Source organism: Eptesicus fuscus, chromosome 4 (assembly GCF_027574615.1).
Source record: "Eptesicus fuscus isolate TK198812 chromosome 4, DD_ASM_mEF_20220401, whole genome shotgun sequence".
Classification (NCBI taxonomy): domain Eukaryota; kingdom Metazoa; phylum Chordata; class Mammalia; order Chiroptera; family Vespertilionidae; genus Eptesicus; species Eptesicus fuscus.
Genome location: NC_072476.1, coordinates 6882797 through 6899434, shown reverse-complemented (window position 1 = coordinate 6899434; position 16638 = coordinate 6882797).

Below are 16638 nucleotides of genomic sequence, written 5' to 3'. Positions count from 1 at the left end.
GAGGAGAGTGGGGGTGAGGGTAAGGGCAGAGGGTGGGGTGGGAACTGGGTGGAGGGGAGCTATGGGGGAAAAAAAGAGGAACAACTGTAATAATCTGAACAATAAAGATTTATTTTAAAAATTACTAGTTTTAATTGTAATATGATAACTATACATAGATGTAATTTACCTAAATGAAAGCTTTTTTTCTTCTTCCTTCCTTTCCTTTCTTTTCATACATATACATGTTTTCCCCAAATATTTGTTTTATGATGTGTACATTGTCCTTCCTTATCTGTGGGGATACATTCCAAGACCCCCAGTGGATGCCTGAAACCGCAGGCAGTATCGAATCCTGTATATACTATGTGTTTTCCTATACATGCAAATTTGTGATAAAGCTTAAATTATAAATCAGCACAGTAAGAGATGGAGAACAATAACAATGAAATAGAACACTTATAACAACACACTGTGACAAAGGTCATGTGGATGTGGCGTCTTTGGTAACAGACAGCTACCCAGTGACTAAAGGGAGCGCATGTAGCTCAGGTAGGCTGGACCGAGGGCGACTGCGCAGGACAGAGCCAGGGCCGGAGACGGAGTGAGATTTCATCATGCTGCTCAGAGCCGCCCGCAACTTAAAACTCATGAATTGGGCTGGCTGGTGTGGCTCAGTGATTGAGCGTTGACCTATGAACTAGGAGGTCGAGGTTCGATTCCCTGTCGGGGCACACACCCTGATTGTGGGCTTGATCTCCAGTGTGGGGGGTGCAGGCGGCAGTTGATCAATGATTTGCTCTCATCATTGATGTTTCTATCTCTCTCTTCCTCTCTCTTCCTCTCTAAAAAAAAAAAAAAACACTTATGAATTGTTTATTTCTGGAATTTTCTAGCTAACATTTTCAGACTACAGTTGATTGCAGTAACAAACTGTGAAAAGCAACACTGCGGATAAGAAGGGATGACTGACCTGGCCGGCTGCCCAGTGGTTAGAGCGTGGGCCAGCGCACCGAAGGGTCTCCAGTTTGATTCCCGGTCAAGGGCATGTACCTGGGGTGCAGGTTTGATCCCCAGCCCCATTCGGGAATCCCTTCCGCTCTCTCTACCGATCAATGGAAAAAATATCCTTGGGTGAGGATTAAAAAAGGGGGGGGGGATGACTGTATAAGAAGTATATTATTTTATTTTTTCCTTTTTATTGAATTTATTGGGGTAACATTGGTTAATAAAGTTATATAGGTTTCAGGTGTACAATTCTATGACATATCGTCTGTGTATTGTATTGTGTGTTCACAACTCTAAGTCAAGTCTCTTTCTATCACTATTTATCTCCCCTCTACCCTCTTCTACCTCCCCCTTTCCCTTTGGCAGTCGCCATACTGTTGTGTCTACGAGTTGTTTTTCTTCTTATTCCCTTCACCTTTTTCACCCAGCCCTGCAACCTCCCTCCCCTCTGACCCCTGTCAATCTGATCTTTATCTATGAGTCTGTTTTTATGTTGTTTGTTCATTTATTTTGTTCTTTAGATTCCACATATAAGTGAAATCATATGGTATTTATCTTTCTCTGCCTGGCTTATTTTACTGAGCATAATACTCTCCAGGTCCCTCCATGCTGTCACAAAGGGTAAGATTGTCTTTTTCTTCTCCCTCCCTCCCTCCCTCCCTCCCTCCCTCCCTCCCTCCCTCCCTCCCTCCCTCCTTCCCTCCTTCCTTTTCTTTCTTCCTTCCTCCCTCCCTTCCTTCCTTCCTTCCTTCCTTCCTTCCTTCCTTCCTTCCTTCCTTCCTTCCCCTCCCCTCCCCTCCCCTCCCCTCCCCTCCCCTCCTTCTTCTTCTTCTTCTTCTTCTTCTTCTTCTTCTTCTTCTTCTTCTTCTTCTTCTTCTTCTTCTTCTTCTTCTTCTCCTTCTCCTCCTCCTCCTCCTCCTCCTCCTCCTCCTCTCTTCTTCTTCTTCTTCTTCTTCTTCTTCTTCTTCTTCTTCTTCTTCTTCTTCTTCTCCTTCTCCCTCCTCCTCCTCCTCCTCCTCCTCCTCCTCCTCCTCCTCCTCCTCCTCCTCCTGATTAGTATTCCATTGTGTAAATGTACCACAGCTTAAAAAAAATTTTTTTTAAATCCTCACCCAAGGAGTGAGGATATTTTTCCCATTGATTTTTAGAGAGAGTGGAAGGGAAGGGAAGGGGAAGGAAGGGAGGGAGGGAGAGAGAGAGAGAGAGAGAGAGAGAGAGAGAGAGAGAGAGAGAGGAGAAACATTGATGTGAGAGAAACACATAGGTTGGTTGCCTCCCGCACGCACCACACCGCCACCTAGACTGTAGGAACCTGCAACCTAGGTACGTGCCCTTGACCGGACTCAAACCCAAGACCCTCTGGTTCAAAGGTTGACACTCTAAACACTGGGCAACACTGTTTTTTATCTACTGATGGACACTTGGGCTGCTTCCAAATCTTGGCTATTATTAATAACACTTCATTGGACACAGGGGTGCATATATTCTTTCTAATTAGTGTTTTGGGTTTCTTCAGACATATTCCCAGAAGCGGAGTCCCTGGGTCATAAGGCGGTTTCATTTTGAGGAAACTCCATACTGCTCTCCACAGTGGCTGCACCAGTCTGCATTCCCACCAGCAGTGCACAGGGTTCCCTTTTCTCCTCATCCTCATAAACACTTGTTTGTTGGTTTATTGATGACAGCCATTCTGGCAGGAGGGAAGTGATATCTCATTGTGGTTTTAATTTGCATTCCTTTGATGCAATTGGTCATCTGTATGTCCTGTTTGGAGAAGTGTCTATTCAGATCCTTTGCTCATTTTGTAATTCAGTTGTCTTTTTGGTGTTGAGCTGTATGACTTCTTTATAAATTTTGAATATTAACCCCTTATCAGATGTATCATTGGCAAATATGTTCTCCCATTCAGTGGGTTGTCTTTTCATTTTGTCGATGGTTTTCTTTGCTGTACAAAAACTTTTTAGTTTGATGTAGTTCCATTTGTTTATATTTTTATTTTGTTTCCCTTGCCTGAGATGATATATCAGAAAAAAATATTGCTATGAGAAATGTCAGAGGTTTTACTGCCAATGATTTCTTCTAGTATTTTTATAGTTTCAAGTCTTACATTTAAATCTTTAAATCATTTTGAGTTTATTCTTGAGTATTGTATAAGAAGGTGGGTTAGTTTAATATTTTTGCATGTATTTGTCCAATTTTCCCATCACTATCTATTGAATAGTCTGTCTTTACCCCATTGTATGTTTTTGCTTCTTTTGTCAAATATTAATTGACTATGAAGGTGTGGGTTTATTTCTGGGCTCTCTATTTTATCCCATTGATCTGTATGCCAATACCATGCTGTCTTCTTTTTTTTTTTTTAAGTTACTGTTTTTTAAAAAATATTTTTTTTATTGATTTCAGAGAGGAAGGAAGAGGGAGAGAGAGATAAAAACATCAATGATGAGAGAGAATCATTGAGCTGCTTCCTGCACGTCCCCTACTGGGGATCAAGTCCGCAACCCAGGATGTGCCCTTGGCTGGAATCAAACACGGAACTCTTCATTCCGCAGGTCAACGCTCTATCCACTGAGCCACACCAGCTAGGGCCATGATGTCTTGATTACTATGACCTTGTAATGTAATTTGATATCAGGTACTGTGATTCCTCCTACTAAAGTATCTTTTTTAATTACAGTACTACCCGGAGCTTTATATTTTACTCATTGGGGAGCATTTTTTTTTTTTAAATCTTCACCCAAGGACATGCTTAGAGAGAGGAAGAGACAGAGATGTGAGAGAAAAACATCGATTGGTTACCTTTCGTATGTGCCCCAATCGGGGATCAAATCCAAAACCCAGCTATGTGCCCTGACCAGGACTCGAACCAGCAACCTTTAGGTGCACAGAAAAATGTTCAACCAACTGAGCCACTCTTTCCAGACGTTGGAGAGCATCTTTGCCCACCCCACTTTGGGCCTCAAGAACACTAATATCCCATATAATAAAAGCCCAGCGACCGTAACGGCATAATGACCAGAACAAGTGCTCAACCAGACACTATGAGGTGCATTGACCACCTCTGGGTCCCTCCCTCCCCCCGCCGCCCGCAGGCTCCAATCGCCGGATGGTGAATGGGGAACTGGGGTGGGTGGCGGCGGGGCAGGACTGGGCCTTGATCGCAGGCGAGGCATAGGGACCCTCCCTGCGCACGAGTTCGTGTGCTGGGCCTCTAGTAGTTTATAAGCAGAGCAGCCAGCCGGTGCCGCTGTTGAAACAGCACAGCAGTTCCTCCCTGCCAGTCCCTTCTTGCTCTTCTACGCTTTGCCTCACCCTGAAGTCCATGTATCCCAACCAGCCTCCCGGTGTGCAGTTCCCAGGGGTTCTCCCAGCACACCAGACACTTACTGCTGTTGGGACCTATTTTTCTATGATCCCATTTATAAAATCATAAGCTCCCTCTGTTATTGGAAGTTTCTTTGTTGTTCATTTCCTTTTGTTGCGGGGGGGGGGGATGTATATTATTTTATTTTACTATCTTTATGTAAAGATTTTCTAGGTTTCATCCACTTTTTTTTTTTACAGGCAAAAGTTTAGAAAGGCACAGAGGTAGAAGAAGTGATCCCTGGAAGACGTGAGCCAGCTGGGCTGTGTGGGCGCAGGAAACAAGTTACAGAGGCAAAAGGAGGGCCCTTGGAGCTTAGGAGAAAGAAAGGCAAAGAAACACACCCCGCGGAAGAAGAGCTGGGAAAGGCGAGGGGTGCTCGAGAGAGAGGAAGAGCATGCCGGTTTCATCCACTTTTTGACATCAGAACATGTTTTATCTTTAAATATTTTTAAAAATATGTTTTTATTGATTTCAGAGAGGGAGAGAGATAGAAATATCAATGATGAGAGCGAATCATTGATTAGTTGCCTCCTGCCCCCGCCTGGGAATTGAACCCGGAAACTGGGCATGTGCCCTGACAGGAATGGAACTGTGACCTCCAGGTTCATAGGTCAGTGCTCAACCACTGAGCAACACCGTCTGGGCAGAATATGTTTTGTCTTTAGGCCTGCTTAGAGAGAGGAAGAGACAGAGATGTGAGAGATGTCTATTTTCCATCTGGTCTCTCTCTCTTTTTTAAAATTTTTATTTTAGAGAGAGAGAGAGAGGGAGGTTGATTTGCTGTTCCACTTATTTATGTATTCATCGATTGATTCTTGTATGTGTCCAGACCGGGGATCGAACTCCACAACCTTGGGGTATTGGGCGATGCTCTAACCAACTGAGCTACCCGGCCAGGGCTCTCCCTCTGGTCTCTTTTTGAGAGTTATGTTTTCAGGGTACAGAGGTTAAAAGTTAAAGATTTTGCCCTAGCTGGTTTGGCTCAGTGGATAGAGTGTCAGCCTGTGGATTGAAGGGTCCCAGGTTTGATTCTGGTCAAGGGCACATGCCCAGGTTGTGGGCTCGATCCCCAGTGGGGGGCCTGCAGGAGGCAGCCGATCAATGATTCTCTCTCATCATTTATGTTTCTATCTTTCTCTCCCTCTCCCTTACTCTCTGAAATCAATAAAAATGTATTTTAAAAAAGTTAAAGATTTTATTCCTCAGAAATTTTAGAGGTTAAAATAAAAGTCTATACGATTGAGAATTAATAGGTAAAGCAGGTACTGCACATCTATTTGATTTTGGTAATAACTGCTTAGACCAAGCTGGAACAAAGGTATTCTAAATTATCCTGAGGTTTTTCTGATCAATTCCAATTACTCTGTGGTTCTTGGGTGTAGATGCTTATTACATAGTAAATACTTATGTTCCTTAAAGAACACCACTGAATAAGAGTTTCAGAAATTAATTGAAGATTCAGGAAAGCTCATCAAGAGAGATTATTTTAACCATTTCAGTGTAAATACTACTTGTCTTGCACCAGTAAAAGAAAGTACTGAAATACGAAAACCCTTGTGAATTGTGACCCTGTAATTTTATTAAATTTAAATATATTTTGATAAATTATCAGCAAATTTTTATACAATTTTGGTCTTGGTCTAGAAGGTTTTCTCTATTGTTGTAACTGGAACCCAAATTCGGCTGCCTGCTGCCACAAAAACCAAACTTGTGAGACAGATGCTAGAGAAAAAGGAAAGAGGTTTATTTGAGTGCCAGGCACCTGAGGAGATGGGGGACTCTTGTCACAAAGCCCATCTCCACATCTCAGTGCAGGTAGAGGTTTTTATAAGGAGGGAAAGGCAAAGCAGAACAAAGAGATCAAGAGGAGGGGGTTGAAAAGTTCTCTACCTGCTGGCCAGCACAGTCTATTCCAATAAGGACATTGAAACTGGTCAAGTGATGGTCTGGTGTGTGTCATCCTGGTTCTACATCATCTGGGTTCTATGGTTAAAATTCAGCAAATCTCCTGGAACTGGGAGGACTGGGGGTCGGAGTCTGTATCTTCTGAAGTTCATTCCTAGGAGTCTTATACAAACATGCTGATTATCTACAAGCCACATATCAGTCAGAGTCAGCATTTACAGAAACAAGGTAAAAAGAATGGTGGTGGTGGTGGGTTATAATTCCCCACTGTTACATTGGCATAGAAAAAGTAGCAGATAACAATTATGCTGAACAGAGCTGCTGTGTTATTTTTTCCCTGTGGAGTAAAATACACCATGCCTGTATCTTTACTTTTAGACTGTTTTCTTGAGGTCTTTTTCATCTCAATACAGGCCATGTCTTGCAAGTCTATGTTTGGGTTCATTTTTCTTTCTTTTCCTTTTTTTAAAATGTTTATCTTAATTTTTGTTGTTGTTGTTGGTTTCAGAGAGGGAGAGAGAGAGAGAGAGAGAGAGAGAGAGAGAGAGAGAGAGAGAGAGAGAGAGATTAATGATGAGAGAGAATTATTGATTGGCTGCCTCCTGCATGCCCTTCACTGGGGATCAAGCCGGCAACCCAAGCATGTGCCTTGACTGGAATCAAACCTGGGACCCTTTAGTCCGCAGGCCAATGCTCTATCCACTGAGCCAAACTAGGGCTGGGTTCATTTTTCTTCGCATAATCCAAGGAATCATAAATCATGCCAAAGCATGTTGTTTTGAAGCCACCTCAGAAAGGGTTCTGAATTCAAAGACAAAGATGACATCTGGTGTGATCATACACTTGGGCTAGTTTTTCCTGAATTTCTCTTAGGTACCATTGCCTCCCCAGGGTAAAGGATGTCAGTGACCATTTGTTTCCACTGAAATAATCTGCTGGTAATGAACTTCCTGGTCCGGATAGTTACTGTGTCGTTCATGGTGGAAACTGATGGACAAGCAGCCGGGGAGAAAAAGCCAAAGCAAAACTTTCTTCAGTTATTTCATATGAACCTTTCCCTGGAGAAAGGGGTTGCAGGTCAGAGGGAGTGGCAAGAAATATTCAAAGTGATGAATAGCAAGGACCTACAAGCAAGATTGCTCTGCCCAGCAAAGCTCTCATTTAAAAAATGTATATTTTTTTAATTGATTTCAGAGAGGAAGGAGAGGGAGAGAGAGAGAGAGATAGAAACATCCATGATGAGAGAGAATCATGGATCAGCCACCTCCTGCATGCCCCCTACTGGGGATCAAGCCCGCAACCCGTGCATGAGCCCTGACTGGGAATCGAGCCAGCGACTTCTTGGTTCATAGGTCGATGCTTATGCTGGCTGGGCAAAGCTCTCATTTTGAATTGACGGTCAGATAAAGAACTTCACAGATAAGAAAAAGCTAAATGAGTTCATAACCACCAAACCAGTATTACATGAAATGTTGAAGAGTATTCTTGAAGAAGAAGGAGGAGGAGGAGGAGGAGGAGGAAATGTGAGCAATAAAATGGCAACAAATACTTACCTATCAACAATTGAATCTAAAAATGAAAATAAATGAACAAGAAATCTAATGAACAAAATAAACTTGTGAATAAAATAGAATCAGAGGCATGGAGCCCAGCCAGCATGCTCAGTGGTTGAGCGTTGACCTATGAACCAGAAGGTCATGGTTTGATTCCCGGTCAGGGCACATGCCAGGGTTGGGGGCTTGATCCCTAGGGGGAAATGCAGGAGGCAGCCAATCAATGATTCTCTCTCATCATTGATGTTTCTCTCTCTCCCTTTCCCTTCCTCTCTGAAATTAAAAAAAAGGAATATATATATATATATATATATATATATATATATATATAGATATATATATATATACACACACACATATATATATGAATCAGAGGCATGGAAGCATGGAACATACTGATGAACCTCAGGGGGAAGGGGGGAGGGAGGTGGGAAGAGATTAACCAAAGATTTTACCTACGGATACAGACAGTAGGGTGGTAAAGGCCTAGGGCGGGGTGGGAACTGGGTGGAGGAGGGCAATGGGGGGGGGATGGGGGGGGACATCAGTAATAATCTCAACAATAAATATTTTTAAAAATAAAAATAAAAATAAACTGCACACACACAAAAAGCTAGAAAAATTCCAGGACAAGCGGAATGGGAAACTGAGACAGACGGTTGAATAGCAGTTTGCAGCCACCTGGTGAAGCCCATCTTCCTAAACCAAGGACACTTCAGAGTAAATGGTTTGCACCTTCCCCCAGCCAGAGGGTAAACAGCTTAAACCACTCTACTCAGAAATCCACTTAGCGCCATTTGCCAGCCTCACCCAAGGACAGACATTAAAAACAAAAACAAACACAAGAAACTGTTTAGTTAGAAACAGAAAGGTCCATCATGGAAGTTAGAATAGATGCCCTTATAGATGTGTGCATCTGTCTGTCGTCTGTCTGTCTGTCTGTCTATGTGTTCTCAGTGTGTGCAGCCTGGTTGGCTCATCATGCTCACCAACCAGGTTTTGAAGACTTAGTATGAAAAAATAGTATGAAATATCTCACTGATTTTACTTTTTAAAACGATGCTCCTAAATTTAAAAGTACATAAGCGAATCTTGCTACTCTAGATAGCTCTCTTGAGACATCACTTAAAATGTTTTTTATAAGTGTAGTTTTCATTTTAGTTGCCACACAGAAAAAGCCAGAACGTTTCTCAGTAGTGGTACCTGTCAAAATATGCAAATAAGTAAAAATACTGTGTATATATTTGGCATGTTGGGGCTCAGATCTCCTCTGCATCAACGAGTCAAGCAAAAACAAGTTTCTTCAGATTCTTTTGCATATTTGTCAGGAAGCCCCTGTACGTTCCTCTTCCTTGGCCTTTCTCCTTTCTCCTTTCTCCTTCCTTTCTCCGTTGTCCTTGGTGTTTAGAGCTGTACCCTAAAGCCCTGGGCCCTTGGGAAAGGCAATGACGTGAAAATGCTTTCATGGCCTTTGTGTGTGTGTGTGTGTGTGTGTGTGTGTGTGTGTGTGCGCGCGCGCGCTCTTTGGTGTCACGATGATCGATGATCACCAAACTCCTCATCCTGTGTGCCATTTCACCTCCTGGCCCTGTCCCCCGGGAGGCTTTCTGCCATTCTTGTTGAGACCCAGTCAGTGACCCGTGCGTCCCTTTCCCCGCTGCTCCAAGCAGGTTTTCTCTTAGCACAGCCCAGTTACCTGCCCAGCATTTACTTTCCTAATTCAGTTTCCGTGACAACCTCTCTTAGAGACACAAAACCCAGGACACACTTCCTGTCCTGGGTACTTCGAAGGAAAGAATAGAGCAATAGTGCTTGCTTGAAGCTGTGCATTTTGAAGGAAGCATGAAAGAGAAAGGAACGTTGATTCCTGTTGACTGTGGTTAAGAAAAGGGGTTCCATGGAAAGTAACCTCAAAGGGTGATCTCATCCTAAATCCCCGACTGAGTCATGCCCCAGACATGTAACTTTTTTTTTTTAAAATATATTTTATTGATTTTTTACAGAGAGGAAGGGAGAAGGACAGAGAGCTAGAAACATCGATGAGAAAGAAACATCGACCAGCTGCCTCCTGCACACCCCCCACGGGGGATGTGCCCGCAACCAATGTACATGCCCTTGACCGGAATCGAACCTGGGACCCCTCAGTCCGCAGACCGACGCTCTATCCACTGAGCCAAACCGGTTTCGGCGACATGTAACTTTTTAGTAAAAGATGTATCTTTGCCTTAAGCAAGCCCTGTCCATTGTGTCTGTGCCTCTAGGTTAATACACCTTTGAAATAAGCAGTGACCACCCTCAAGAGAGCACATAACCGTGTTAACTATCCCGTAATCCAATCCTGGCCTTGCTTTCTCCCACCTCCATGTAATCTTACCTACATTCCCTCAATTTCAAGTGCATGAAAGAAACTGCAAAACTCATTATTTTTTCAGAGCATTTGGGATCTTGCTCCCTGGCATATGTCATCAGTTTGATTCAAATAAACTCATAAAAATTCTCGACAGGTTTGGACATTTCTTGTGTTAACAGAGTCAAGCCTGGATACTTCCCAGCCGGTCATACACACCAGGCCGAGGGTCCAACAACCCAGAACTTTCCTAGTGGAAATTCCAGCGCTGTTGCCTCCTGCCACAGAATTGTAGACGTAAGAAGCTTGCACACCTGTAGAGACTTACAAGAGTGTATTTGAGCCAAACTGACGACACTGCCGGGAAGCAAGATCTCAAAATGCTCCATGAACAACAGCCCAGTTTTGTCAAGAAAATGCTTTGGAGGCAGCAACCATTTGTGGAAAGTTCAGATGTTCTGGACGGCACAGCAGCCCAAGCCTTTAGTCTTCCAGGACTAGCTCTCCTGAAGGTCATAATATCTGTTTAACAGATTCTTAGTATCATTAAAGGGACCTACATAATACATCTGACTAATTCACAGAGTCAAGCAGGTTTTCTCTTAGCCTAGCCCAGTGGTCGGCAAGCTCATTAGTCAACAGAGCCAAATATCAACAGTACAACGATTGAAATCTCTTTTGAGAGCCAAATTTTTTAAACTTAAACTTCTTCTAACGCCACTTCTTCAAATTAGACTCGCCCAGGCTGTGGTATTTTGTGGAAGAGCCACACTCAAGGGGCCAAAGAGCCGCATGTGGCTCGCGAGCCGCAGTTTGCCGACCACGGGCCTAGCCCAACAAAGATGACTGAGAGAGAGGCATGGCACTCAGGAGGGTCCTGGCTGGACACACATCAGGGGGCTGTAGGCATGATGTAGATGAGATTGCCTAGAGCCAGTTTTTAACCTGGAATCCCTAGGGGTTAGAGGATAACATTCAGGGGATCACAGATTTGGAGAAGAAACCATTATAGTAGTCTCACCTTTTTCATGCTTTAAAAAAAATGTATTTTTATTGATTTCAGAGAGGAAGGGAGAGGGAGTGAGAGATAGATACATCAATGATGAGAGAGAATCATTGATCGGCTGCCTCCTGCACTTCCCCTACTGGGGATCGAGCCTGCAACCCAGGCATGTGCCCTGAATGGGAATCAAACTGTGACCTCCTGGTTCATAGGTCGATAACGCTCAACCACTGAACCAAACGTATTGAACAAAAAATTCCAGAAGTAAACAATTCGTAAACTGTGTGCCATTCTGAGTAGTGTGATGACTTCTTGCGCTGTCCCTGTTCCATCTCTCTGTCGAGTGAATCATCCCTTTGCTCAGTGTACCCACACTGTATGTTACCCAATGGTTAGCCACCAAGTAGCCGACTCATTATCAGATCAACTGTTGTGGTATCACAGTGCTTGTGTTCAACTAATCCTTATTTTACTTAATAATGGCCCCAAAGTGCAAAAGCAGTGATGCTGGCAATTTGGATATGCCACAGAGAAGCCATAGTGTTTCCTTCAGGTGAAAAGGTATGTACAGTGTTAAAAAACAAAATTCAACCGAGTAAATTTGAAGATGTAATTGGCTTTATTAAGCAGTTCATGAATCGGGTGTGTGTGAGTGGGGAGCATCCCAACTAGCAAATAGAAAGGTGCTCGGTGGGGCTGTGCAAACGGAAGGTTTTTATAGAAGGAAGGACATCTTTTTAGGGGGTGGTGGAGAATGGAAGGGTTACTTCTTTCTATGGGGGTAGGGGTGGGGCCCATGTGACAGATTACCTCCAGAAAATCCCATTCTGGTTGATTAATATAATGTTTCTGGGAGAGGGTGAAACTTCAGCTAGATGAGATATTAAGCCTAGGTTTGGTATCATTGACTTTAGCATGAGTGATACCATTTGGGGCCTCTGGTTTTCTCTTTAAGAACTGTAGAAAGAGGGAAAAGCATAGGATATATAGGGTTCAGTACTATCTGCGGTTTCAGGCATCCACTGTAGCGTATCTCCTGTGAATCAGGGGGACTATGCACTATCTTATTTTCACTAACCTCCAACTGAAAGTCAGCATTTTCCCCAATACGGTATCTGTAGGCAATGAATCACAGTGGTTTCTGGGTCTCTGTCACCAACAGAAAATTTCATCACATCGCAGTTGTTGCAGGTATCGATTTTCTGCCCTAGCCGGTTTGGCTCAGTGGATAGAGCATCAGCCTGCGGACTGAAGAGTCCTAAGTTCAATTCCAGTCAAGGACGCTTGCACAGGTTGAGGGCTCAATCCGTGGTGGGGGGTGTGCAGGAAGCAGCCAATCCATGATCCTCTCATCATTGATGTTTCTATCTCTCTCGCCCTCTCCCTTCCTCTCTGAAATAAATAAAAACATATTAAAAAAAAAATCCCAGATCTGGGAATTAAAAATAACAAAAAACACACACCTAAAAAAAAAAAAAAAAGAATTAAAAACATAAATGAATAAAAAGAACCCTGGATCTGGGAACTGATAAACCCAAGTGCTACCAAGGGCCAGCTGGCGGCTGAAAACCAGGGCCTCCTTTTTCTTTCCTGTGTCTGAGGGAAGAATTGTCTCCCTTGCTTTTACTAGTAGCTCTGCTCTAAGAAAAACTGCATTAAACACCTGACATAAATGGCAATTGACACTGGCTTCCATGTCAGAAGTAGGGAGGAAGGAGGATGTGGTGAACTGCAGGCTGGTGGCCAGCTGCTTCTGGCTGCAGCTGACCTTGTGATGTGGGAAAGTGGGCCCAGGATGGCCAGACTTCAATTTTCAAGAAAAACAAGAAGTTTGGATTTTTGCACTATTTCTAGTGTCAGCAACTGGTTAAAAAAATTAAAAACAAAATTTTAGCTACACAGAACCTGTCTGCAGGGTGCGTTTCACATGAGGCCACCACAGCTGGGGCCTTGGGTCTCAAGGGAGAAGCACTGAAGGCTGAAGACAGAACTTTGGAAGGCACGGCTACCTAAAGGGCTACCTAACGGGGAGACAGAGTGACAGTGTGCCGGGGGTCTTGTCCAGCATCTAGAAGCGTTCAGGAATCTGGAGAAGGAGCTGCTGTAAATTATTAAAGAGTCTGGAGATGAAACATAATTTTGGAAGGCATTTTGGGGGGCCAGAGGAACTTGGCTGTAGGAACCAAGTTCTCCTCTCTCTCTGGACCCCTTGCTTTTTATTAACACAAATTGTCCTAAAGCAAGGTAGATATACATATCAAAGGCAAGGTTTAGTATACAGAATCCATTGTCAGATTGGGGGAACTGCCTACGGCTGTTCAGGTGTTTGGCCAGTAGGAGGCAATAATATGTAGATTGAAATGCCCTCAGCTGTCTGGCAGCAAGCAATCATTTATGCATCCTTTTCAGGTTTGGGGAAATGCCCTTAGCCATTTCCAACAGGCAATAATATGTATTTTCCAGCGCTTGCTGAAGGCTCAAGGTTCACTAACCTTTTGATGAACTTCTTGCATTTATGACCTGCTGGAATTAGCTTCCGGCAACAGTGGAAAAGGTGGGAGGGCCAGTAGCCGGGATGTCATGTAAGGAGACTTTAAAAGAAGACTTTTAAGGAGAAGTGAGAGGCCCTGTGTTATGTGACCCGGGAAAGGCCACTGAGAGATAAGCCTGGAGAAAACCTTTCCGAGGTCATGATTTGAGCCTGTTATTTCCTGCCACTCTGCCCCATTTGTGCCTTTCCTCACCCATGCCTTTCTCTTATCATTTCGTCTATCTATTACACCCTTTCCTCTCACTGCTGAGTGAACTCCTATTTATCCTGTATGGCCTGGCTTCAGTGTTACCACCTCTCTTGACACTTCTGTGCTTGCTTATCTGATGACCCTGCTGGGTTTTCAGAGTCCTTGATTCCACGTTACAGAACTTACCACATTTGATTCAAGTACCCTATGGGGTCTGTGGGTCTTGCCCACATTTCACCCACTGGCCATAAGGTCCTGTGGTTCAGGGACTGGATTTTTAAAAAAAATCCTCACCTGAGGATAGATTCCATTTATTTTTAGAGAGAGGCAGGGGGAGGGAGAGAGAGAGAAACATTGATATGCTGCCTCCTGTATGCACCCCAACCGGGGATCAAACCTGAAACCCAGGTATGTGCCCTGACCAGGAATTGAACCCCAGACCTTTTGGGACAACACTCCAACCAACTGAGCCACCCAACCAGGGCCAGGATCTTTTTATTTTTTTAAATGTATTTTTATTGATCTCAGAGAGGAAGGGAGAGGGAGAGAGAGAAACATCAATGATGAGAGAGAATCATTGATTGGCTGCCTCCTGCATGCCTCCTACTGGGGACCGAGCCTGCAACCCAGGCATATGGCCTTGACCAGAATAAAACCCGGGACCCTTCAGTCCGCAGGCAAACCAACCAGGGCTGGGCTGGATCTTTCTTATCTTTCTCGCCAGGAATGCTGCAGGCTTGGTACAATTTATGTAGTGCTCAAGTGATGTTTGTGGAAGCATAGGGATGAAGAGCAGGAACTCTGAGCCAGGCTGCCTGGGTTGGGAATCTGGCTTTGCCACTATCTGTCTGCAGAAGGCCCAGGGCACAGCTTTTTTTTTTTTGACATTTCTGTGCCTATTTGCTCATCTGTAAAGTGTAATCCTCACATCAACCTTTTATTGTGAGGAATGAGATTAAACAAGTTATACTCAAAGCACTCAGAAGAGTGCCTGACACTTGGCAAGATTTATCAAAGTGTTACCCTATTACAAATGTTATATATTTAATACTAGGGGCCCAGTGCACGAATTTGTGCACCTTGAAAGGAACTGTGGGCTGCGAGGCTGTGGTGGGCACAGGGGAAGATGGAGAAGCCCTCAGGGGCAATCAGTGCTGGCAGCTGCCGCTTGCACCCACTGAGGATGCCAAGCAATTGGGACCAGCACTGGGCGCCCACAGCAGGTGTGAGTGCTGGACGGGACTGCAGCTCGGGGGAGCCAAGAATTTTCAGTAATCACCTGAGGCTTGCGCCGATGACAGTGTCTGGCGCCCTGCCTTGGTCTGGTGACCCTGCTCACCTGCTCCACCATCCCGCCGCGGCCGATACCTGCCATGTTCTGCGCCATGCACACCCCCTGGTGGTCAGTTCATATTTTAGCAACTGGTTGTTCGGCCATTCGGTCTATTTGCATATTAGCCTTTTATTATATAGGATATAAATATTTCACTATTAAATGTTAGCTTTGTTACTAAATTGCTTCATTTATTTTGTACACTAGTTCCTCCTCAGGTCCCAGAACAGTGCCTGGACACTGTAGATACTTATTAAATATGTGTAGAATGAATGGATGAGTGATAGACTTCCTTTCCCCTCACTCCAGAGTCACGCTGCCCTCCCAATCTGGGTGGGTGACAGGGTGTTCAAAGGCCATCAGGGCCTCAATCAGGGGGTTAGTAGAAGTTTGTGGGCAGGCCTAGGGAATACCTCTCAATTTTTCTCCAGGAAAACGTGTCTAACCTAAAAAGGAACTTCTGGAACCCAGGTCAAAGGTACGTTGGGAAGGAAAATCTGCATGTGTACCAGGAACAATTTCCTTTGTCTTGTTTTATTCGATACATTCAAGTCTCCTTCTCTAGGCTAGGCTGATTAGAGTGCAAGTTGCCAAGTTAATTTGAATTTCACTTTTTGTCTTCGGTCTCACAGGGAGTCAACAGGCTTCAGAACACTGCAAAGTGTCCCTGGAACCAACAAAAGGAGTGTTTTTCAGCCACACAGACCTGGATTGGAATCAGGCCCTCGGAGCCTTAGCTGCACTTGGACTCTGAGTCTCACTTTTCTTACCCATGAGATGGAGATACCCTTACTTTCTTCACAAGATTGTGATGGAAAATAATTAACTGCATTTTGAAACCACTTAAGCCCTATTCAAGTATCAGTTATTGTGGATCTTCACATTGGTTCCTTGGTAGGGCTAAGGAAAATAAACAGAGATCCCTACTCTAATCTCGATGCAAGGGTCCAGAGGGACCGGGCTTTCTTGTCCCAAGGGTAGTCAGGGGCAAAGCTGAGACAGTTTGGGTGGGCGATCAGTGCTGGACCAGAGTAGGATCCAGGGGTCCTGGCTACATCTTATGCTTTCTTGCAGGTCAAAAAATTACAATCAGCCTGGCCGGTGTGAACCTATTAACCAGGAGGTCACGGTTGGATTCCAGTCTGGCACATGCCCAAATTGTGGGTTAGATCCCCAGTGTGTGTGTGTGTGTAGTGGTGGGGGTGTGTGGGGGGGTGCAGAAGGCCTATGGACGATTCTCTCTCTTCATTGATGTTTCTCTCTATCCCTCTCCCTTCTTCTCTCTCTAAAAATCAATAAAAATATTTTTAGCCCTTGCTGGTTTGGCTCAGTGGATAGAGTGTCGGCCTGTGGACTGTTGCCCGGGTTTGATTACGGACAAGGACACATGCCTGAGTTGCAG